This window comes from Dromaius novaehollandiae, chromosome 5, assembly GCF_036370855.1.
Source record: "Dromaius novaehollandiae isolate bDroNov1 chromosome 5, bDroNov1.hap1, whole genome shotgun sequence".
Lineage (NCBI taxonomy): Eukaryota > Metazoa > Chordata > Aves > Casuariiformes > Dromaiidae > Dromaius > Dromaius novaehollandiae.
Window position 1 is genome coordinate 76700546 of NC_088102.1, and position 26750 is coordinate 76727295.

The 26750-nt window shown below is 42.5% G+C and overlaps 1 protein-coding gene across 4 annotated transcripts in view; it reads right to left on the reverse strand.

Annotated features, from left to right (window-relative positions):
* The window catches only part of DAGLA (diacylglycerol lipase alpha), a 73520-nt gene that overhangs the window by 44879 nt on the left and 1891 nt on the right, over nucleotides 1-26750 (reverse strand). The window contains exon 1 of one of the 4 annotated variants that reach the window (XM_026109301.2): nucleotides 212-479. The exons of the other annotated variants lie outside the window; for them this stretch is intronic. The gene's annotated coding sequence lies outside the window, so the exon portion shown is untranslated. Of the gene's footprint in view, nucleotides 1-211; nucleotides 480-26750 lie in introns of those variants that run through there. 4 annotated transcript variants of the gene reach the window in all.

Sequence of the window (26750 nt, forward strand, 5' to 3'; positions counted from 1 at the left end):
AGCAAGGAACTTCTTATGCTGCCTCTAAAATTACTCCACACAAGAATGAAAAATTCCTAGGTCCTTAAAACCTGAACCCTGGTGCAAGAAGCCCCAAGCTCCCGACACCCAGATTAGGGGGAAGAACATGCAGGTGCAAGCTCTGAACGCAAGGAGTCCAGACCCCTGACCCTCAGATTAGAGTGAGATCTATAGGAAGCAGAAATCTTACATGACGTGTGGCCCAGCTGATGCCCATTCTTCTCTCCCATAAGTGTGTTTCAGGAAAAGTACATATCCACGGAGAGAGACATCACAAGTGAAGGAGGGGAGAGCAAACTCTTCTTGCAGCCATTGAAAATCCCAGTCAGAGAAGGAAAGGATGGCTTGGTGACCATCTGCTGACAAAGCCAGGCATTATCTTCAGAGCAACTCCTTCCCTCCAAGGCAGCAACCTCATTTAACCAACTGGGGCTGCTCAGAGTGAGCCAGGGGTCGTGACTTCCCCCCTTCCACACCCCCGACACACTCTGGAAGGAAGTGACATCATCCCTATTCTGAGGAGATTGTATGTGAATTGTGGGAAGGAAGACTGGGAACAAGAGCGGGCGATGCTGTCAGAATCATGGGGAGAGCTGCACAGAGATGGGAGCAGAGGAAGCTCTCCACCAGCAAGCACCGCAGCACAGAAGCCTTCTCTCTCCTGCCGCTGAGAAACAGGAGGGACTGAGTGCTGCAGCAGCGACTCAGGAATGTCCTGGAGATTCGGTTGCGTGTGGGAACCCCCCTCTCCTCGCAGCGGATGGCGTCAGACACAGCACTGCTGGAGCAGGGATCGGAAAGGCGCTGGGCCGCTGGTCTATCCTCTGGCACTCACTGAATGGCCAGGGGGAGGGGATTTGGACAGGACACAAAAGGGGCACACAGAAGGGGCCAACCCGGTCACAGAAAGCAGAGACTGTTCCAAAGGAGCAGCCTCTCCCAGGCCTTTTCAGCCGTTAATTCCTTGTGACATGCTCTCTGGGGTATGGCAGGATGTGGGGGAAGGGATAAGTTAGCTGTCTGTAGGGGAAGGCTTAGAGAAAAGAGCAAAGGAGAAGAAAAATGCTACAGTGAGACAAGACTCCAGCTAAACCTAGGAGACTTAGTTTAATCCAACATCCTACCACGCCTGTCATTACCCTCAGAAGAAGGCACACAAGCAAACACAAGCTGAGCAGAGCTACAGCCTGAGGAAAAGGGCTATACGTAGATGTTATTGGAAGGGACACCACCCACACCATGCCAACACCCCAGGAGAAAATCGCCTACTCCCCTCTACCCAAATCCACATGCAGGATTTGCTGTAAGGCTCACAGTATCACTCAGACACCTGAGGCATAACATTTGCACCCACGCAGCCCAATACACTAACCTTCTGCAATCTCTCTGCACAAATTTGTATCCCTGCATCCACACAGGCTGCAGACTCGCTCATGCATCCCCACCTATATAGCCCCCAAACTTCCTCCTGGTCCCCACTTTACCTCCTGCAGTTCAGACCACTGCTTGTTATTCCTGTAAAGCAGATGATGGGAGGTCAAATCAGCATGCTGAAATCAGGTTCCCTACAGTGCCAATAATTTCTTTTTATTTTGACAGACCACTAAAGAGCAGGCATCACTGGGCATTAGCAGAAAGAAGCCCTGCGAGCCCAAGTCATTTGTCATCTTTCCCCTCTGCATGAGACAGTGAGGTGTTTGCAACCAACATGACACAGGTATGACAAATTAAACCCATTTCATCTGTGCTTCACATCTGTGAGCTCCCTACATTCAGCTGACCTCCCCAATTTCTACCTCAGCTCTAGAGTCTTACAGTATGATTAGCCCAACAGAACCTCCTCAAAAGAACAACCTGTTCAAAGCCCAGAAACCAGACCATCATCTTCACTGCTTAGCGCTACAGAGAGCCCAGAAGAAAGCGACATTCCAAGTTCTCTGTAGATGGCTGCAGGAGTCTCTAAAGTGCAGAGCCCTTAGCTCTTCTGCAGAAATCCAGCAACACGTGCTGGCAAGCTGGTCCTCCTGATCACATGCTCCTGGAGAACTGGATGAAATGCCACCATGTTCCCAGGGAATTTCCCAGTCCCAACCTGTTGTCCCGCTGCGAAGTAATAGCCCAGGACTGCTAGCTTTCACAGGTCATCTGCTAGAGCTGGTTGGGAAAACCCACCTGGAAAACTGAAGCGAAACATGCTTTGTGCAATGGCAGTTCAAGCAGCAATATTCCCTTGGTGGTTATTTTCTGTTCCTCTGCTTGCCTGTGCTGCCTCACCGAAGAGGTGCTTTCCAGGTGCCCGGCTTCCCTTCTCTCTGACCACGCAACCAGGTAGCCTTGCCCATGTACGCAAAGAGGTCTGTCCTGAGGGGGCAGCATGGGCACTGTAGCCTGGCTCAGGAGCCCTGAAAGGAGAACAGGGGCACCTCTAAGGTAAGTCCTGAGGGGCACCAGTGCTGCCCAGGCAGGCAGAGGACAATGTCTGAATAACCATCAAATTATTTCAACCAGAAAGCAACCTCTAGAACAGTCTTCTCCCTCCTACTACACAGCGTGACAACTGCAAGTGCTTCTCTATAGCATTATACATCTTCCCATGTCTCCTTGTATCAAACAGAACCATGTTTTGTACCTCGTCTGTTTGTGTTTCTTCTCCTTTCAAAATTATTCGTTAGGGTAACTGAAGTTCTCTCTATTTCTTACAGATGCCAAATGAAGCGTTGACCAAAAGTAACATTCTGATCAGCATGCTTAACCATACAGTTAATGATCCTCACGTATCTGCATCTCTTCTCCTGAAATGACACATCGCTAATGTAAAGGGTTCAGCCCCATTAAGGCATCCCCTGCCTGATCACCCAAATTTTCTCTTTTCCTCACAAGCCTGTCCCACACAGGCTCTGTCTCAGGTTGGGTCACCACCACTGCAGCTTACAGCTTCCTATCAAGTATGCTTTTCTATAAGCATTTCCTGTACTTGATGGAAATCATCAGTTGGAACTTGGATCAAACCTCATCAATCCTCAGCCAGCTATTTTCAAGGCCTTAAATGGAGCTCTTCATACTCCACAGCTTGAATTCTTACAATCTGGGAATTGTTCTTCCCTGGCAGGGAAAAGAGGGGATGTCACTTCTTACGAAGTGTCCTGCAGTTTGCTAGGAGGTGTTTGCTTGCCTACAACTGCACACATACAAATCCATCTCCCCTCCAGAACCTTTTGCAAGATTCAGTGTGCAGTGTGAAGTGGACAGCAAGGTCTGTTACCACACTGCTCCCTGAACAATTTACCCATAACAGCCACCAGCAAAAAACACTAGAAGTAAGCAGTGGGACAGAGGAAAGAGATAAAGTCCAGATCATAGAAAACTGCCCTTCCAGGATGGGAAGACCTCAGAGTATCTCTGTAACAGGGACGGACACCTAGTCAACATACGATGTGGGAGAGAGGCTCATAGTATAATAGGGAGACAATTTCCGTATCACCAAAGGAGCATCTAAAATAGGGCTGCCTTTTGCAAGAGGCAAGATACATCTGCTGTGAGTGATGTCTGCAAGAATTGTAGGCTAAGTCCCTTCCCCGGGAGGAGATGGTGCAGCAACTGCCAGGAATTTTTGAGCATAGGTCTTTCATGACCAATTATGACTGAGGGAACAAATCTGTATTTTAAAACCTATTATATCTATTAATGTAGGAGCTGTATTTACGACAAAGTCACAGATTCTCAACATGGGCATGAAGTGCTGGTGGAATCAGTGGGGTCTTTAATTTTGGCATACAAATTTCACACCTATTTTTAAGATCTCCCTTACAATCTCCCATTTTCCACAGAGAAGGAAATTAAATGAGACATAGTACCAGAGTCATGAGAGTAAGCCACCAGATTTGAGAAAAGAAAGGTTCAAAAAGCCTCTTGCGGCTTGGCATATTTCATACTCAGCTCCCCCAGGATAAGACCACTGCACCACAACGATCTTTCTACAATGTCACCATTACAGAACTAATGTGATTAGGTTAGATGTGGCACTACAGTGCTGCCCACTGGCACAAATACCCAAAATACATTTTGGAGTATAAACTGACCTTCAAAACCCAAGGGACAAATACTTACATATATGCCCATCCAGCTTAAACTGTAAATGCCGACAAAAACAGACCACTGGAAATGGAACGATGAAGGTCACAAGAATATATCGATAGTAACAAGAATAGACTGGCCAGCTGGCCCAATATACTGGCCCATCATGGCTCCAACTCAGCTTATTCCTCCTTACTTTTTTTTTTTTTTTTTTTTTTTTTTTAAACAAAGCCCCTTTCCTCAGGCTACAGAAAGACATCAAGATGTTTTCTGAGTGTGTATGTTCCTTGCTTAAATTCATCCCCTTCACCCTTTACTCTGAATACTTCTTGTGTTGGGCACAAATAGGTCTCATGAGTCCTGTACGATCTTCAGACCTAGATAAAATCTCCTACCCCTTAACTCTCTTCAACTTCCCAGACTTGCAATCTATTCCCTGGAATTTCAAAAGCCCCTTATCAGAGTTTTCTACAAGGCTCCTCTTCCCTCATGAGGAAAACTCAGCTTTCAGAACCTTATTACTAATGCAGAAGATTTGGGATCACATTTGCTGTCCTCTTCAAAATAGTTATCTTCCTGTAGGACAACGCTACACACAACACACCACATAGGGTCCAACATTTAAGTATCGCCTGCTCCTGAGCAATAACAGTATGATAATCCCAGGGAATCAAAGCCATTAACTGAGGTCTCAAAATTTGGAAGTATTTTTAAAAAGGGATACTACTTTCAAAAATTCTTAGTTATTTTTTGAGTTTCCGAATATAAAGGGTTCAAGTTTCCAAGCATTTTGCTGTAACTGCAAGGATTAAAACATTTTTCCCCATCTAACAACAACATGAGAGAAAGTAAGCATCTAAGAAAACACAATAAATACAGGGAAAGCTGACAACATTCATTTGCCTCTATTCAGTGGAGGTCACACACAAACACACAGTACACAAGGTAACACCAGGTAAAATTCTCAACATTAGCCTGTGGCTTAGTACCCCGCTTGCTTTTGGAGGGCTGCCTAGCCATGCCACTGCTATCTTCAAATGTAATGTATTCAACCTAGCAAAGAACAGCTTTTTCTGAAGGATTATTTTTTATTATTTGTTTGAGACATATACACAGAGATATTGGAACAAGCAATGTATCTGCTTTGTATCTCCTTGCCAGCATTTTTTTCCTGGAAGAAGAGGATCATCTTACAACTTTCATTGTTTTTAGAGCAAGAATACGGAAAAGTCCTAAACAGACTTAAATGATACTGAAATACTAGTATTTACAGCACTTGTTCACAACTTTACAATCATCAGTTAAAAGCAGGATGAGAGATCCACTGAATTAAAGAGAAAGCCAGGACAAATTCTCTGTTTTGGAATATGCCCCTTCCCTCAACTTTATTCATCTACCGGTGCCAGTTTAGAATCTGCGCCCAGGGCTCAGAGTTGTACGAAAGTGCATCAGCAACACTGCACATAGCAGCTCCCTCAGGGAGGATATCCCCGGACTCTCCCTGCTGTCTCCATACCACCTCTGTTCAGTGTTACACAAACTGAACAGCACTATCCTGGCAACATTCTCAGCACATTTTTCATGAACAAAATAAACATTTCCAGTAAGTGCATTTAATAAGTGTATTTGCCAATGGTGCTGCTTGTCTTCATTGTAATTAGTAAGATGCACGTGTAAATAGGAGAGAGAGAGGAGGAAAAAAAAAAAAAAACTAACAGGATTCGAAGTCTCCCCTTTTTTCAAATTGGCATACTCCACAGCCAGGATCCTGGGCAGCAAGGAACGAGTTTACAGGGGTAAGCACCATCCTCCTCTCAAAAGCATCTTCAGGTATCAAGTGAGTTAGATCATAAAGATAACAAGCACTTTGAGCGCCCAGAATAAAGGAAGAATCACGTTCTGAGAAATATGGAAACAACCTACAGGCGGGTTCACTCTACAGTCCTAAGCTTACTCAGACTTTTTTCCTTTGACCTCAGTAGGAGCAGAATTTAACTCCAGGCTTCACGCTTGCCAGACTACGAGAAAATAAAAACGTCTTTATGAATAACTTGTGAAGAAACAACAAAAGGACACCAAAATGAGCCACTTCATTAAAGAGATAGGAGTGGAGAAGCAAGAACAACCCAAGTCTGCTGACATTAATTTAGTCAAAAAAACAACACCCAAGTGTTGTATCAATGCCGACATATCTGCAACCACCTACATTTTGTGCTAGCAAAGCCCACAATCTGAGCCTTCTGACAATTCCAAGCTTGAGTGAAAATCATATCCAAATTGCTGGGGGGAGATGTATTCAAAAGCAAAACTGATTTTGTATTTTTAATAGAACTTACTGTTCTACAGGGTAATAAAATCTGGTAATGTTTAATAGTCAGCAATGAGTGACAAGAAAAGATTGACTTGAATGGGGCAGGGAAGGGATGCTGAGAAAAGGATCACTAGGATGAGCCAATGCAAGTCAGTAGATGCAGCAAGCACCTCAGCTTCAAAAATGCTGAGCAGCTGGGCACCCCAAATCTACCTGACGTCAGTCAGCAATGCAAACACCTAGAACCTCAGCTAACCCCTGCTCATGTGCGTGGTATTCTGACAACTGCCCGACAATAATTCATTTTTCCTGGACACAGCCATTGTGGACTGAAGTTCTCTGTTTTTGTTGTAATATCCCATGGCTGCATTCAAAATTTACTACTGCACAGTTGTAAATCACACAGCTATTAACCTGTCTATAGGAAGAATAACAAACACTGGGTTAAGTCAGCCAGGGCTGGCTGAAGAGGTAAACGCTACTTATGCCAGTTTGACTGCCTCATTTCTTTAGGCAAGCTGTTTTTCACTACGATACTGGCAAATACAAATCTGTCGGCTTTACTCCACCCTGGAATGCTTCTCAGATCAGCCACCTTACAATGCAGACAAAAAAAAAAAAAAAAAAAAAAAAAAATCAGGAGGAGCACATTTCAAGATGAAAATAAATAAAAAAAAGAACTCATCAGTGATGTATCCCTGCTACAGCTCATCTTGAAACGTCCTGCTTTTAGGAAAGGACAGGATGAGCCCAGCCACACTGAAAACTAATTACTTCTCTGCTACGCTACAGCCAGGCTCCCTTGTTTAAGCAAGTGGGCAAACAGTTTTCCTGCTATCTTCTTGACTCACTGCTTAGGGAATTCCCTAGATGATGAGTCACATTACAGGGAAAGACAGCAGTCCTCTACAGGAGACGAATGGACCACCACTGCCAGTAAGTAAAGAATGAAAGACATGGGAGAACAGAGGATCAGTGCCAGACTCAGGAAAGGTCCTGAGTGTGGTCAAAGGTCCTTGGCAGTCCTTTGCGGTTCCCCTCCCCGGCGAGCAGTAGCACACCCGTTCAGCAGCAGAGGGATGGCACCAGGCTCCTGAGCTAGGAGAAGAGCTAAGGGGTAGTTTCCTTAAGGTGCAACTGTCAGGATGGAAGAAGGAAATGCCGGTTCCCCTCACATTCAAGGAGCACATGATAGAGGAAGGGAAGGTGTCTCTGGATGCAGAAGAGGCTGGGGAATTAAAATAGCACCTCCTCTCCCTCCCTCCAGTCATAAACGATACAAACCAGGGGTGAGAGAAGAGGGGCATGCACAGTTTCAGAGCCTTTCACTCCACCCACCCTCTTCACATTGCAAGTCCCATGCTCAGCAGGATTCACGGATCACTCTCCTTTTTTCTGCTTTATAACCCACAAGAACTTATCTTGTGATGTTTCATATTCTCACAGGTCACTGCTAACTGATTTGGCAGGTATATGCCTGATTGCAAGTCAAAAATGTTGAGAATCACTGCCACATGGCAAGCTCTTTGGTAGACCATATCCTAATGCACCTTTTCTTAATATGATTTGTAATTGTTAAATACAGATGCTAACTACGTGAAACTGCCAGGATTAACAGTGTTGGAAAATGGCTTCAGAGAGTCTGTCAGTCTTACCTGGATACAATTCATGCTTACTTTACTGGAGCTGCCTATTTGCCTGGGTTATTTCAGTGATTTTGCTCAGTTGTGTCCCTGACCACTGGATATTGGGCCAACAGCTCCATTTCTAATAAAAAATTTGCCCCCCGCGTGGTTTCTCTGTTCTCTCTATTTTTACATTCGCACTGAAGTATAGCATCTGCTGATCTCCCCAGACGGCTTGCGCCTCTACCTAGTTTCAGGTTACTACTTTCATTTAATATTCTTTATTTTGGGAAAGAAGGACATACATGTATCTTGCATTCCTAGAAATTAGACCAAAAAGATAGGGTCATCAAGGCCATATACTCCAAAGGTCATGTATATTCTATTATGTCCTTAAATCACCCAAGATGAGATCTGAGTTTAAGAGGTCTCTCTAGTTTGTTGTAAATGACTCAAACAATTAAGCTCTCACTATTTTCCCTTGGGAGGTTCTTCCATGCCCTTCACCACTAAGGACTGCTTCTTACCACTCCCAGTAAATTGCCCTTTGCTAAAGTTTATCTCATTACATCGCTACTCCCACAAACAGCTCCTTGAATACAGTTAAGCCATCTTCTCATAATCATCTTTTAAGCAGTAACTCAAAACACGTTCTAAAGTCTGTCTTCTACCAGTTCCTCAGGGTTCTTCATCCTTTTCCTTCCAAAATTCTAACAAAATTCCAAGCAAGTTCAGCAGTAAACAGACACCCCCACACTACTCAATGGGCTCACCTCATTCTGCCGCACAGTAGAAGTTTTACTCCCATCAGTACTTGAAACAGAAAGTATTCTCAGATGCTCTGTGACATAATCCCCCTGAAAAATATTGTTGCTGTGTTTCATTGCAAATGCATGTAAATCTGCCTTTTTCTCTACCTCCCCAAATACTCCCAGGGTTCATGCTTTCCAGGTTTCTTCCTTCCAATATCCTACTCTTGCTGAGAGCATCAGTCTGAGCTCCATCAAGCAGAATCTCTTTTATGTCTTGCCCACAACTGTGTATTTCTTACAGCCTTCACTGAAACTTAATCCAACACTGGGATATGCTGCAAGCAGCAATTTCATTTATTCTTGTGAACACATTTAATAAAACAGAACCCAAATCAATATTTATGGCATCCTATTTAGAAACCTAATTCTATATTGCCATCATTCCTCCTCTTCAGTATAACTTTGGCTCCACAGAAGTAGTCTCAAGTAGTTTCCAAGGGAGGGCTTCTTTGGGCACTAATCCAGGCCACGTGCCAGTATCATGAGGTATATCTAGTTTCACTTGAATATTTTTCCTAGGGCATTAAAGCAGCAGTGATCAAACACCAAAGTAACGAGAGCTCTATGTAGTGAAGGACGTATGCGTGTCACTGAATATACATGAGTGTTTGCATGCACTGGCAAAGGTAGACAATTGTACCAACACGACTGTCTGCACAGCCTTGACTGCCTTTGCATACATCTCACATAGTACAAATACCACATCATATTTGCGAAAATCCTGTAGCAGAGAATCTGCTACAACTGGGGAATTTCCTTGCCTTGGATTAATACCAGCCATATCACTCATGCATACAAAATGTAAGAGACCTTACATCACATGACAAAAGATCATTGCCATCATCTGTCACAGAAACACAGATATTAACCATTTGTTTCTGTACGCTGACCCTTTGCTACTTTCCCTATCACTTTTACTTGTGCACTCAATAGGAAGCTTGTTAGATTTGAAAGGAAACAGACTTTCCATGTAAGTGACAATAAAACAACTTTACATTAATGGGCTTTTTTCATCTTAGACCAGCCAAAATTAACACAGATGAAAATCTTAAAAAGACTCTTTTTTTATTATTATACCTAAATCCAAGGGAACATTGAAAAGTCTGACTGTGAATTTTCAGATACAGACTTTTGTTGCTGGGACTTCAGACGAAATCTGTGGTTCTGCGGCTCCCCTCTTGTGGATTCCACCTCTGCATGAGCAGAACAGTCCTTGAAACAAAACAAAGGAACAGGCTAAATATTCCCAGAAGAAAAACCTCTCCTTATTCCTGCCTGGAGAACACAGTCTTCTAAAAAAGCTGCCAGCTCTGACCCAGCTCATATAAAGCTTGCTAATTACAGTGAAAATCTGAAGAAAGCAAGAGAGGGAGGGAGGGAGAGCTAGACTCCAGCTCTCTGGCTCACACAAATGACAGCTTGAGCAAACTTTTCCTGCCTCAGCGGTTGCTGCTATAAATAACACCCTCCAGGGCTCAGTGCTGCAGCAACCCAAAATCCCAGTCACCTCACAGAGACCCTCTAAAATCTGTACTGCTCTGTATGAACTTGCCTGCTTCCACGATCGTGCACACACCGACACCTTTCCCCTAAACACAGTGCATCCCTCATGTATAGTCCCACATCTGTTAGTAATGGTACCTTCCTATATTCAGAATAGCCCTGTTCTTTCTTTCTTTCTTTCTTTCTTTCTCTCTCTCTCTCTCTCTCTCTCTCTCTCTCACACACACACACACACACACACACACACACACACACACACACACACACACACACACACACATTCTCTCCCTTCTCTCTTCATCCCATCCTTCCAATTTTATGCATCTTCTTTCCTCTGGCAACCCACTCCTCCATTACACTGTCACTCTCCCCCTTTACTCCCTCTCCTTTTTCAGTCTCCATGTTTTCTATGGCTTCCCTTGATTGCATTGCTTTATAGCTCTTCATCTATTTTTCCTTTTTTTTTTGTTACTAAGAAGCCCTGAAACATCCTGATACAAGCAGGGCTCCTCCTTCCAGCTGCTCACAGCTGTTCTTTAGCCTGAAAAGCTAATTCTTCAGGAAACTAGAGAAGATCAGTGAAGATGAGCGCAGTGTGCCTGCAAGGAGTGAGATCAGAGACTGCTCAGTGCATGTAGCTCTAACTCTGCTGGTTTGCGAAATCAAATCCAGAATTCAGATCCAAGGGAAACCAAATCTGGGCAGTTTTCCCGTGACTTATCAGTTGACTTTCCCTCTAACCACTTTCCCCGGCTGGTACGTTCAGTGAAGATGCTATAACCACACCTGTGTGACCCTGCTGCAAGAAGCACAAGAAAGTAAATGACAGCACAAGCCCCACACCTCTCTACACTGCCAACCAGTGGGTCAAGCACATAAACCACCTCCTCCTAGGATCTCTTGTCCATTCAATGCTTCCCTAGTGACAGAGCAAGAAGATAAAACTGCAAACTTGGACTGAATCTTGCCAAGCTGTAGTAGCTAGCTTAGATTTCAGATTTGAAGGTGCATGATAAAAAGCGGCAGGATCTATTTTCATTTTGCTTATGTAAGCAAGGGTGAATCAAGCCCATGGTTTCTCTGATCTTGTGTCATATTTAGGCCTTGTATATATCTTCCCATAACCCAGAGCTTCAAAGCACTTCTCTTCAGACAGAGCCTCCATTAGCTATACTTCTAAACACCAGTCCCTCTAAACACACGTCCCTCCCCCACGACACCCACACGTAGTACATTCTGCGCACACATACAGCACAATCTGCATGCGGAGATCATCCTCAAAACCCCCCAGGCCTTTGGTGGCTATGCCTTGCCTTGCAGTTACACAGCACATACATCCCAAACCTACCCTTGCTGGCAGATATCCCTTTCTGCTGCTCCACAGGGAGAAACAATAGATGAGTACAGAAAGCAGTTTCTACCTCAATAATTATTTAATTAGATAACCTCATTTTAGGAAACCTCCTATTTAAGTTCTGAAATCCTCTAGTTTTCCATCTGTGAGTCCTCTGATTACTCCCACTGTGCCTGATGCATATTTATTCAAACTTTTTTTCCTGTTCTGTTACAGAGCTATTCTTCCCTCATCATAGACTTCCTCTGCCACTTTCTTTTTCCCTGCAGGTTACCAAAAATTTTGTGCTAAAGTCATACTAGCCTCTTCCTATCTATTCCTATTTCTAATATGCTGGAAGAAGCCAAACAATTTGGAAACAGATAGCAAAACGCAACCATTTAATTTGACAATTAGATCTCTTCATCACTTAAAACTCTGGAGTTGGAATAGCTAATAACCATCAACTTTCTAAGTCTCTGACAAACTCAGTGCTACAGGTAGCTCAGCCTCATATTCCTTTTAGGTCAGGGTACTTCGCATCTCCCTCTTGTAACATCTACAAGCTTTCACATTTATTTCCTAAATCAACATTCCCCCCATTTTTTTCAGGTGTCTCCTTGATACATTGTCCATCTGTATCTTTCCACTCTTAGAGCTCTTCCAGAAGTCCCAGTTGCAGACTACTTTCCAGATGACTGTCCTTACATCTCTAAGAGCAACATCATATCACAAACTACTTACCGCTAATTTAATTAGCCCAGCTCCAGAAGGGGATTACATGAAAGGGGCTACAAGAAGTAGCTGTGGGGACTATTGTGTACTCCTTCACTTCACGCAAAGGCACAAAGTGCTACTAGCCTGTCCCAGAGGTTGCCTTGATATTTTAATGAAGGCAAGAGTATTTTTCTCCTCATTGCCACCATCCCCCTCATTTCCATATACTCCTTGCATTCTCCTGTTAGCAGCTGCTGGAGAAGGCAGCCTGTTACTGCAGGGATAGCATTGCTATGCTATTGGCCATTCAGCTCTGCACCCAGAATCAATTTAGCAAAGATCGACAAAAGTGAGGTGAAAGGAGGTGAGGCAGAAGCAGATCTGCATGACTCAAGGAGAGTAGAGCTGCAGCCTTGATTACAGCAATAGGAATGCTCTGTGATAAAACACTCCTTGGTTTCAAGCAGTTGTGCAGACATGAATGGCAGAGCGTGAATTCCAAGTGTCTGCTTCTGTGTCTGATGACTGGAGACTGGCTGTGCAGAAAGAAAATCAAGAATTCCTCTTCCCCAAGCTAATGGAGCATAGGAAACACAGACTAGCCACACATAGCAGGAGTCCACTAACCCTGGTGCTGCAGACTGCAATGACTATGGTAGGAAGTACAAAAAAGCAGTGGGAAACTATTCAGAACATGCATCAAAAACAAGGTTGCTAAAATACAGAGAGGAGGAGCATGAAAACATGATGACAAAGGGAGCAGATATCACAAAAGAAGAAATGGGAAAGGAGCTTGCTATCTTCTCCCTGCCAAATAGAAATGAATAGAAATCAGTTACAAGCCCCATCTAAATGGCATCGGCTTGGGGCCAAAAGAGAAAGAGCCAAGACTAGCCATCTTATTTGTGAGCAAGTAACACATGAAAAGATCTGTCAGACAAAAGAGCTCGCTGGCACAGCTCATCTGGTATCCAGCTACAGACCTTTCTGAAAAAAGGACATCCTATTTCCAGAGTGAATGCAGTGGTACTATTCTCTCTCCCTCTTCACAGGAGGGTGGACTAGCATAATGTGCTCCTCCTAAAACTATCACTGAAGTACTTGTTTGTCAGAACACAAGAAAAATGCTGTCTTTCCTGAAGAAAATCAGCAGGCTCATCCTCAAGCTTACATTTAGCCTTGTTATTTGCTCCAAAGTACAAATATGAAGAGCAGTGAGGATGCATGCTCTGGGATCTAGGCTGCTGTACAATCTGGAGGAAAGCCGGCCAGTCCTAGTTCAAGTCCCTCTTGATCTATAATGAAATAAGTTCTACTGGAAACTTAGAACATCAGTAACCTAGCAGCTTTGGAAAAACAAAAGCAGGCAATATCACTTTCCATCAGTAAAAGGAGAAGATCAACAGAAGCTAACCCAAAACTTGTGTGGAGAATTTACCAACAGAAAAGTGGGCTCATGCTCATAAAATGAAAAGGACTGATACTCAAGCAGCTATTTAGAAAAGGATGCATTTTTAAATTGATTTCCGTAAGAAAAACAAAGCCCCCTTTGCTCCAGTCTGCCAGAATTTCAAATGCTAAATGAGTCTTCACACTTGAATTTATAATCCAAACAGGATTGGAGGGGAGGGGAGGGGCAGCTGTTTATTCAGATACACTCCAGGACAAGTGACTGGTTCTGAGCCAACAAGCAGAAAGACAGTTTTAGGCTATTAGATGAGAAAGTACTTTCTCCTCTCATGCTGCAGGCAATATATCATTATCCCTGTAATTAAATTTAGTGTTTTTGCGGCAATGCTTTCTGCAGGACTTATCTAGGTTTGTACTTTTTTCCTTTTTCCTTTGATTATATTACAATTAACCATAAAGTGTCCATTCATTTAAAGATTTTTAACTGGGGCTCAGAAGTAAAAGCTTAAGACAGTCTTTGGTAGGAATGCTACAATAATCTTGGAACAAATCACAAGCATCAGTCCGAGCACAAGATCTGGGGTTTATTAACTAATAATTCTACTATTGTTGCAAGTGAACTTTCAAGCCTTGGAAAAAAATCTTTAGTTCATCTTTTTCTCAGATATAGCACCCAATTCAGGTCCTCATCCTTGATTAGAGCTCCAATGTCTCAGAACAACATTATATTGCAGATACCACATCTGATTAAGGTATAATAAAGCACTTAAGTACCAGGCATAAGTCTAGCCCAGCTCTTCTGTAGCATAATCCTTTGCTTTTTCCTCAATTTCTTCACTTGCTCACATGAGAATATTCTGGATATAGCCACGTGCCCTTGAAGCTGAGACTGTCTGCAGTTCTTTTCCCAGTAATGTGGGGAAACTTATCCACTCTCGATGGAGAGGAATCATAGGAGTTGTGTCTGCATCCTGCATCCTTGCAGAAATGTTTTGTTTGACTTCAAACTCTGCATGGAATTCACAGAGCACTGAGTCTAGCCCACTTCACTAGCAAACCATGATTTAGGTATCTTCAGATGCGGGTCAGAGATCTTCTGTGTATACAACAGTAAGCAAGGCCAAAAGCTACAGAAAAGCATACTGCCTTGTCAGATAGCTTGAATTATTTTTCAAAATATCACTGTAGTCACAATCTCTTTGAAAAGGGGGTCTCCTCAGTACTTAATAACAATCACACTATACATTTACATTCCAGGTAGTTCTTATGTACATTCAAGGTATTCTGGCTCATAGTCCCTTCCGACAGCCCACAGGCAACATGCTTTCTTCAATGAAAACCTATGCCTCAAACATCTGACATAGTCCAGTCTTGGTGACCTCAAGAATTCTGCGAGCTTGGTCAGCATTCACCCGACTGCAACTCTTCCCCATGAGCTGCAGGTAGCTATCACTCAATTAAATTTTCTGCATTCCTTCCTTGAAACTTGCCATGGCATTGGGGTACATATCAAAAGCTGCATTACAAAAAGAAAGTTTATCAAAATATTGCAATATTTTTACTGTGTGGGGAATGCATTGTCAGAATCAGTGATTGCTGATATGGTTGGAAGCATGAGCATTAAGAACTCCTATTTTATACATATTAGCCTCACTACTGTTTTTCATATAAAGACCTAATTTTTTTGTAAATCTTAGGATGCACAGCATCCATTACATCATGTGGCAGAAAGCTGCACAGATAAATTATGTTTTTATTTTCACTACAAAGAAGAAAGCAGCAGCAGCAGACAGATCCAGGAAGTGTAGTCCAGCATTCAGCTTTGAGCAATGACTTGTCCAGAACATGATGAATTTGAGCACTCTTTAAAGTGGAAAAAATGAATGGCCACAGGCTTCTTCCTTCCTCTGCTTCACTCCCCTCATCACAGCTAGGATCATAGTGTGCAGCAGAAGAGCAGGCACTAGCATATAGTATTCTACTTTGATCGAAAGAATTCTACCAACAGGCCAAAATGATCCTTGTAGAGTGAGGAAACAAGAACGCTGGCAGGATGACACTATCAATAATTTATCCTCCATTCATGAATCTCTCCCAGCACCACTGAAAGTTTAAAGGTGTTCCAGCTGCCAGACTGAAGTTAATCTGGGAAAGGTGAAAAAAAAGGTATATAAAGGACCCATCAAAAATAACCTCATCTGCTTTCCATAAGCAGATTTTAAATTGCAAGACCAGCAGCTATACATGCCCTCTCCCTTCCCTCCATCTCTCCTCCCTCCTCTACACTTTATCATAGTAAGCCAGGGAGAAGACAAAGTGAAGCATGGAAGTCACGTATTTCCAGTAGTGATCATTATATATGAAAGAAACAGGGGAAGGGAGGGCGAGAAGAGGAACAATCTGGTTTCTGAAATGTGTTAGGTTGTGATGAAAAGCTCATCTCCACACACCCAGAGAAGCGTAGAGGTGCAATGGCAGGTGGGGGCTCCTCCCAGGCCCATCACAGGAGAGCAATCAGCCCATCCAAGGCTCATCTCCAGAGGCACAAGGGCAGGTGGGGGAGCCCCAGTAACCCAGTAAGAGAAACAAGCCCCTACCCTGCCCCTCCCACAAGGGCCACTGGCCCCACAGGCTAGGGGGTAACAGCACCATCAATGAATGGAAGCAGCTACTTGGAACACCTCGAAGATTCAGGGGGGTTCTTACATAGGGGGTATGGGACACATTTCGGGATGCAGGAGAAGTGTTTCCCATCAGACTTACTATGGGATGTTTAGTGAATGCACTAAAGGCAGCGATCAAGGTGGTTTGGGAAGGGGTCAGTCATGCATGCAAACAGGTTGCTAGTCAGCACACTTTGGCCATGCCCTACGCCATCTGTCCTGTTTTCTCATTAAACTCCATTTCTAACTATTTCCCTGGGTGTAGAGGACTCTCTATTCTGGGTGTACATGTGTGCACGAAGGCCCAAGTGCCAGCAACTGCAGTCAGATCACGGGATCACAGGGGCCTGTACATCTGTGGCACCAGCAGTACCTGGATCAAGTGAAGGTACATGAGTGTTCGATTGCTAGAAAATATCGAGCTGGACTAGCTGGCAAATAGGTCAAGAGCACATCCATACCTGACTCCCAAGGCGTCTCTGAGGGCGAGACCACCGGAGAATTTAGGTAATGGAGGAACCAGGGGGTCCACACCAACTACCAGAGCGACCGTAAGGTCTGCAGGTCGGCTGCTGGTGCTGGTGCTTGTGTTTATGCAAGTGGTGAGTACTTCTCACCATGCTGATCTGTGTGGCTGATCATGTGTATATATATGTGCTGTACACGTGTTTGCGTGTGTACCTACTGGGAATACTGGCTGGACCTGGGGACACAGCGCTGCAGCAGCCTCACCTCCATTTGACTACTGAATTTGGCAACCCCTAACAAAATGCACATGATTAACTTACTTGTTTAACAGGTCAGTTGGAAAAAGAGTTGAAAGTGATAATGTACCAGGGTAGAAGTCAAGGAACCCAGGGAAAGAAGTTAGAGATACTGAATAAATACAGTAAGAGTCTGCCACTTTAACATTCCTGCCTTGGTTGACAGCAACAAGGGAATATGTTCCTGCTCTAGGTTGCCAGCAAGGGCTGCAGAGTGACCTTTGCACTATCCATCTTTGGAGAACACAGAAGAAGAGTTATGTACCAGAAATACACAACTAATATTCAATTTTTCCTCAAGTATGCACAGCTTTGGGTTGTCCTAATTTTGGAGTAATCTGAGAGGATTTTTTGCTATGTGATTTTTGCAGTCAAAAATAAAAATTCATGAAAAACATTTCGGGGATGAGGGTTTTTTCCCCCCCTTCCACAAGTAAGCTGAAACCACACTCTCTAAGTAGTTCAAAGCCGTCAATAAATGCCCTCCATCCAAAGACTACAAAGAAGGTAGAGCTATTCACCTTAAAAAATCCTTTAGCTGGACCACCTGAAAAATTTTCTGCAGATGTAAGTGATCTTAATTCAAATTTCATTAATTCAAATAATAATTTTGGTAATGAAAAAAAAAAAAAGGATTATGGAGATAAGATATCATTTCCATTGACCACAAGCGAATAAAGTTTTTAAGTATCTAGCAGGTATCATATTTAATGGCCAGCTAACAACTAACTGAAGACCCCTCATTTGGGGGGGGGGGGGCAGAGAAGCCTGAATACAACACCTATCCCCCTCATAATAAAATCAGAAATAGTACCCTACAGACAAGCATACCCAGATGCACTTACTGCAACCCAGTCACAGTGCATCTACAGTGACAGAAATGGAACTGGAACTTCCCAAAGGGAAAAGCTCCACAGACTGTAACTGTTCAGTCAGAGCCCCAATGGTTTGTGGGGATTTTTTTGCTGTTTTTTTTTTTAATCACTGTATCCAGCTAAAGCATCTCAAAGCAGCATCTGACAAAGCACCACTGCACAACCTCAGATGCCACACTTACTACTCATTTGAAGAGCAGATGTGAGCCACAGTCCTAATTTTGCTCATTGGCCATACTGTGTTGACTTTGTCACACTCAAAGAACCGGGTTGTGCAGCTAAAAACATATGCATATACGATAGAAATACTGAACGACAAACTCTGCCAAAGTCACCAGACTTCCTCTTTTAAAATAAAACCTTTAAGCTGTTTAAACTCATGATCTAGGAAGCACACCTACCTAACCAAGAGCCTGTAAGGCACCAACTCCTAAGTAGACACCTACCTTCCATTGATTTCAACTGGGAGCTAGTCATTCTACTAGGTATTAGAAACGTAAATCTTTTCATGAATCTGACTGTTCCGTCTTTTTGCCATTTCCTTTTCAATTCTCGGAGAGCGATATCTAACTTCGGGATTACAGTTCCTTCTAAATCACATAATACAGCTGTTGTCCTTGATGTACACACAAATCTTACATCACCCAATCTTCCTGAATACAGAGAACTAACTTAGACCAAGTCAGCTGATCTCTACAGGAAGAGAGGCATGCTAAACAGGACTTGCAGTGGGCAAAGTCCACTAACCAGGAATCTATCCAAGGGAAACCAGCATTTACTAGGAAGTGCCTTTAACAATAGGCTATAGTTCAGTGCAGTGGAAACAGAAAATTGGATGTCTCTGCCTTCAACATCATTTTTACTTTAAACAGGGTGGAAAAGTGCATTCAGAAACATTTTTACATTTCAACTTGGAGTATGCAGTCACGATGGGTTACTAACCCTGCCCCACAAGCACCACTGTTAAATGGAATAAAGTCATGTTTGCACTCTCATCCAGCAGACACGTGTAGCCTTTTTGCTTCTCCCTCATACAAGAGGCATTGAATTACTGAGTCCATAAAACAGCAACAGGGTGGACTTGTGCATCTCATCATCCACTCTGTAATTAACTCTGTAACACTTAAGCAATGAGGCAGCCTTGAGGGCACTGCACATAGTATATTAGTTTCCCACCCAAATCAAAGATTACATCTTTCTCCCACCTTTCTTGATAAATTCCCTTATAGTTAAGGATTCAAGCCCTTGCATCTACTATCTGTTCCCATAGGAACGTAAAAGAGCCACAACTGCTTCCAACCTCATCTCCTTTTCTAATAGCAGAAATACCTAATGAAGTCTTGCTTCTGTGCAACAGGAACATTATGCACGTTTGGAGAACTGATAAAGACAACATTATTCCACATTTCTTCTACTCTTGCTCCCTACAGCAAGGGAGCAGCAAGCCACCCAGTCCTGGGGGGGCGGTCACAGAGTCTTGGATAATCATATCTTCCTCCCTATTCCCCTCTCCTAACTGGCATCTGCCACTTTTCTCTCAAAAAATCTAGAGTTCAAACAAAAGACTCCACTATGAAATGCAAACTCCAGGAAAATCCTCTTGCAAACAGTCAGCAGTCAGGTGCAAGGCAGTTGAGCAAACACCACCAGGTTCATCAGAAAGTACAAAGAAACAAACAGACATTTTTTTCTGGAAGCAGGATCTCTTGCTTCTCCAGGCTTGGAAAACAGGGAATTCCACTCCCCTACCCTCTGGCACTATCTTCTGCACACTAAAAGACTTATACTTTCAGATGCAAAGAAGGAAGATCAATCTGGAATTCCTACTGTCAACACCAAAGCTGTAGCCCAGCCATACAGGCATGACGAAGACAGTCCAGAATGCAACAGAACAGGAAAAGAGAAGAGGGTTTACTCACACCCCCACCGAAAAGATTTCCTTCCTCAAACATTAAATCAAACTTATTACTGAAACCTTATCTGTTGAAAGGGCCAGAAGTTCAAGTTACTCTTTCTTCAGGAGCATTTGGCCCTTGTGGTTTAGATCAGAGGATGAAGAGCTGTGTTTTCTCATGCCATTCAGCAAAGGGAGTGTTTTGGCATTACACCAGGTACCTTACAGTCAGATGATTTGTAAAGCAAATCTATATATATTTTCATGTCATAAATCAGGTAATTTGAAGTGAAAAGGCTCCCGTTCGCTTTAACCACACCCTTTTGTGTATTTGCATTCAAAGGATTTCATTTCACGGCCACAATATACAGGGCAATAACACAAAATGCAAAGTATCTGCAGCTACAACAATGGGAACAAGTACAATTTATTCTCTTTCTGTTAAACTATGTTATTTTCAAAACAGCATGCCTCCTTCCCTAGTGGTGTGACCATATGATAAAAGGTCCCATTCCTTATGCACACATTCAAGTGGGAAGCAAGACTAGAGCTTTCTGTCATTTGCTGTCTTTTGTTCAATTAGAAACCCAGCCATTACACTGCTTTCAGATCTTTTTTTGTTTGTTTGTTTGCAATATAAATTAAAAGAGCAAAGTAGAAAAAGATGAGCAGAGCAAATGGAAAAGCAGCTGAAGTTTTGATAGGATAAATATAACAGCAGCTTGGGACACACGAGACATTGACTTGCATATTGCATGACATTGTGATGTTTTACAGAATAATTAGCTCAAGTAGCTCAGAGAGGCACAGTCCTGGATGTTCTGTGGTACAGATACTTCCATGTTCCCTTAGGCAACCTTGTCCTCTCTACCAGCTTACTCAGCCAACTTACCTTAGTCAGAGGAGCTAACAAAAGCACCCTACACACAGTGGTAGGTGTCACATGAATTATTTTAACAACTAATCTAATACTTTATATTAACATGCATACTCTAATTTCAGAGAATAAACAAAGTCGATGTCCTTCCACTCTCTATGAACAACTCCATCAGCTCTGAAATATAACTAAAACACCAATTTTAACTCAAGAAATATTTTGGGGTTAGGAGTCCTTAAAAAAGTCTTAGAACAAACGTGCTATTTCACCTCCCTAGCTTCCTCAGCACAACCTCAAAACACAGAACAATGGCAAGTCATTATCAGTCTTTCTGTTCAAACCACCAAAAGTTCAAGTCCCACAAAGATTCCTTTCCTCTCCTCCTCCCTGATGCTGGCCATTGCATTCATCAATTTATTTCTACGCTAATTCATACTGTCTTGAGATAGCCATTTAGCCTCACCCAACCTTCTCAGAAACTCCTCAGTTAGCAGGCCCAAATGCACACAGAAACACAGGAGAATAAAGAGTTGACAAGTTCTGTCAGACAGCACACAGCATCGGGCTGAATTCCTCTGCTGTTTACCACTCCCAGTAGGAGGACAATCACTATTAACGTGGTGATACAATTCTCTTGGGCACCTGATCAGGTAAGTCATCACAAAATAGGTAGTGCACATCCCAAAGAATAAAGGTCAAAGATGCAACATATTTTAGATCTCCAAACCAACAGGAGGCTTTCAAGCCATTCCAAGCAATCAACACTAGAGGAATTGGCACAACCATATAAACAAAAATGTAGGTTCATTACATCAGAAGGGCACTGTTAGCCTTGTCTGTTCCCTCAATGTGCGTCTTTAACTACCCAGAAACATGTAGGCCTACACATGTACAAATACACGCCCCGCAAACTTGCATGCTAGAATACAGAGAAACTGCTAATGTAGGCATGTACATACTTCCTCTCTCCGAATACCTACTACCCACCTCACAGTGGCATGTCAGTGGATCTTCAGGCTTTCTACCTATCCATTGCTGAACAAGATGACACACACGCTCACCTTCACTGGTACATACTTGACATTTCCTGGGCTAGCATGCAAACTCACATACTGCATACCCAAATCTCACAAACTCTGTAAATACATCAGCAGTCTCCTATGAGGCACCACAGATGCGCATACCACACTGTTACTCAGCCACCAGTTCTCAGAAGAACGAGCATTTCTTTCTGCAGCATCCCACATGGTTCCCACCTCCAAAACATGCCTGTATTAGTTCCTCCACCCTCATCCAAGAGGAAGACAAAGTCATACCAAGGCCTCGGAGAATCAATCTTCTCTAAAACCAGCAGAGAGCTGCAGTCCTATAAAGCAAGGTGGACAATTATCCAGCTACATGTGACCAGCAAAGGTCTTTATCTAAAACTCTTCCAGGCCTGTAATGTTTGGAGGCATCCAGGACAAAACTGCATTTGTGGATGGCCCAGTTTTCCTGTTGAGTTAAATTTGACTGTGGCCCCCAAGATGTTCAAAAGGGTTTGCTTTTAGAGATCATTTAGAGATCTTCTTTTAGAGAACATGAGGCCTTTTCTGTTGTCCCCCAAAATCAATGATGATAAAAGACAGGTTGCCAGAAGTAAAGTATTGACTACTAGGACTAGGCATAAAATTCAGAGGGGAAAGGGCTTCTGGGGAAAGAATACAATGGCTTCCAATAGAATGAAAATTTAGCACCACGTTCATCCCAAAACATCTTGCCCTACAGTCCTCTAATGCCACTGACGTTTGAGGAAAGCTCTGGTCTTTCAGGTAGTTATGTTTTAGAACATGAGCATAACATCTCAGGAAAGGCATCTCTCTTCCTGTGCATGCACTCCATTATTAATGTGCTGAGTAGCTTTAGCCACATATTAACCTTGGAAAGAAGACCTGAAAGAGCAGCCTCTTTCTCTGCTAGAAAATAAGTGAAAAATGACAAAGGTGAGGGCAAGAGCAATCCCACAGCATACATAGACAGAATCTATCATTTAAGAAATCTGACATTATTCTTCATGTGATCTATTCAGGGAAGAAAAGAACTATCTACTACAATAGTGTCTTCAGGAACATTAGAGGGAGAAGATGTTGCAAATTAATCTTTCTTGATTTTCTTTTAAGGAAGAAACTTACCTACCATCCAGGAGAGCAAATGGGATCTTTTTCACCTCCTCTGACAAGGGACCGTGGACACATGTTACCCCAGTATATAAAAATACAGAGGTTCACATCAGAATATTCTAATTTAGTTAAGCAGTTGTCACTAGCAGATGTTTGGATACCATGGAGATGGTGACAAACAACAGAATCAACACAACACAGTAACATAAAGGGCACTGTAGTTTAAAAGGTTAAATCTGGTTGAGAGGTGATGCAGTCACACAGAACACTGGAAACAGAAGGACACATCATCATGGTGGGGATATCTTGGAACACAAGAGACAAACCACTGGGGTAGAAAGACTGACTGGTGCATTTTTAAAAGCAGTCTTCTTTTGGGTCCAGCAAGAGACGAGCAATACAAAGTGGTCCCTGTACTATTCCAGAACCATTTAGTAATGGAAAACTGCACTGAGTTCACTTCATTTACTGTTTCTCACATCTGAATTTTCTATGATGTCAAACACTGAAATCTGAGTTGTGTTTCAACGCGGAAGGAACATACAACATTTTGGACATAAAATGCAAAAGTAAAAGTTACGTGGCAGTACTAGTTTGAATTTTGATGAAGCACACTTTTGAAGGGTCCTGATATGATCAAGAAGGAAATAAAGCATGAAAGACAGCACAAGAAGGTAGGATTCACTTCATTCAGGGCACTTGTAAGTTGTCTGACATGCTGTGAACTTGCAAAAAGAATCTGACTTGCTCTTATTTTATGAGAGGTGAAATAGTTAATTTCCCAAGAGAGAAAACAATATAATTTTGTCAGATCTTTGGAGGATCACATGGGGGAAAAAAAACCTAACTTCCAGAACTGGAAGCTGTCTTCCAAAATGCATCAAGGCTGTATCTATGGCTTTACCTAAACACCAGCAATCACATTATACAGACCTGTGCTGAAAAGACCGAGCCATGGCATATTATTAAACTTTATTTTTCTTTCCAAAAGATGCAGAGTTCTGTAAATTCCAACTTCTAACAGACACAGAGCAGCATAACAGATCTGACTGCAAACCTTGCAGGATAGAAAGGCACATAAGCTTTTATCTGTATCAGCACACCCATTTTCATTACACTTAACTCCAATGACACTATTACAAGGTCCTGAATTTCCTTGTTTCCTCCTACTACTGCTGCTACAGTTCAACTCTAAGTATTTCAGTTGGCCTAAGAGATTCATCATTTGCACATCTGTTGTTCTTCAGAAAAGAACAAGGACTCAGTCTACAAGCCTGTCTGGATCTGAATTCAGGATCTCTCATATTTGTGCTGAGAATCATACCACTAGTCCAACAAGTCACAAAGAAGAAACAGAAACATTGCACTGGAAAGTCATAGCAAAGGCTTAGAGCACCTATTCATTTACGGTAGCCTTCTCATACTTATTTGTTAGCTAGTTACTCCTAATAACTGTAAACACTGGTTACAATCATCTAATCATGCCTTCACAGGAGGAAGGGAATCTCATTCAATGAATTTCTGTATCAGCAAGTCTCTCCTCTTGTTCAAGAAGACGTGTAGTCATAAGCTCTTCAACTATAGGACAGAATCATTGTTTAGATGCTCCAAGCAGCTCTCCCTGTCTCACACGAAACTGCATCAAATAAGGTATCCCACCAGCAAAGGTGAGAGAATAAACTCCTGAAAGTAACCATCTCACCCCTGAACATGCCAATGCCCCAATAGACACCACAGAGCATAGTGGAAGACGGACTGACACAGATACCTATCACGATTGAGCCTCCTGGGTCTGATAGCATTTTCAGCTAGTCCACCCTCAAGGCTCAAGGACACTCTCACTCTGGCAAAGACTCGAAGAAAATGGAGGTGCAGTTAGCAGCACAATCCCATCTAAAAGAAGTAGCATGCTAAACTTCTTATGAAGCTGATAATAGACATTTAGAAAATAAATACCAAAAAACCCCAACATTTTTCATTACCAGATTGCGAAATGTGCTGCAGATACAGCAATGAAAATTTGTACACAAGGTTAGGGAAACGAGATCAGTTTAAACAACTGCTACCTGAGCAGCAAGTTGAAAAGTTAAGTATGCCAATTTGTCAGAGGAAAAGCAGGATAAAGGATAGACTTCTCAAAGTAAAAGCTTCTTGTTCTAGATCATATATAAAACTTTGCTACACAAAGAAAATATCTCAAACATCCTTCACCTGCCTGAAAGCAGAACAGAATCACTGCTGTTTTAATGCAAGAAAGATCACAAAATCATAGGCAGGCCTGTAAAAGACTTGGAGCCGCCCAGGCTATAATCTCTCCAAAGCCAAGCAGTATGCCAAGCATCCTGGGGTCAACACTCTCAAAAGTTAGCATTCTTGTACTTCCTACAGGTCTCCAGCTTGCCTGTCCTTGCTGGGAAGGCCTGGCACCAATGGAAACTAGAAGACTGATATGTGAAGCAGGTTGCTTTAAGACTGTTTTGTAAGTTACAAAGCTTAGAACAAGTGTACGAATCTTGTTTGCAATTAAACAAACAAAAAAAATCCATATAATCTTATTCCAACTCAAAAAACAAAACAACTTTGTTCTGAGGATCTATCTCAAAATTAATTCATTTCTTGGATGAGGCTGCACATAAGACTCCTCTGCCTGTTTTTACATTAGGCACTGTAAAAGCCATTAAACAGCTGCATCTTCAGCATCCCAGGATTAAAGCTAAAATCACAAATACAGAAACAACCTAAAGTTCACGTGGATTACATGACACTCCATAGCTGGTGCATTCAGATCCCACCAGGAATTCCAAACTGTCGTACAGAGAGGAGTAAAGACAGGTGGGGCTGAAAAAAGTGTACAAATATAGGTGGGGCTGAAAAAAAGTACATGAATAGGGTAGCTAGCAGACTTGCAAGTTTACATATCCAGCTTCTGGCAAGATGTATGCCCTGTTTAATGGATACATAAAAATCTCTCCTGCCTTAGAACAAACAATGAGATAGACTTGTGGTACAAAGAATGCAATATTTACATTCCTGAAGTCCCCAAGCACATCCATACACTCCACACATGCATTAAACTTCAATGTTATTGTCAAAACGACTTGATCATAAGAGTTCTGACAAAGTTTCATACAAAATAAAAATCAAAATTTAGTACAATGCACTGAGTACCTGCTGAAGATAAGTCTTCTTGACCGCTATGTATCTTGGTTTACCCTGTTTCTCTTTGCTAGTATTTTTAACACAATTTTGTCATTTGAGGGAACATTTTTGTCCTTCAATTTTCTTCCTGAAGTAGCAAGTTTCTTGGTTTTAACCACGTAAATAATATTGCCACATAACTGTTCCTTCCTAGGACTCTAGAAGGGGAAGTGGTGGACACAACACAGTAAAGTTCGCCTTTTCACTGCCTGTTTCCTGGCAAAGAATGAGCTGTCACGGTTTTACAGCAATCCTAATTTCTGTGACTTCTGATTTGATTTTGCAGATAGTAATCATAAGGATGTAGTCCTGTGCCTTAAGTGAAAACACATCCTGATCAAGTCAGCTTTTACAGATCAGTATTATTGAGGTTGGTGTCAGCAGCATATACACAGCACGTATTATCAGGTTTGGAATTTTGTCTCTGTAAGGTGTTATAGAGGAAGTAAAACTTTCGTAAATCCTGGATAGAGGGGAAGATTTGTCCTACTCCCTTCTGAAGAGTTTTTGTTAG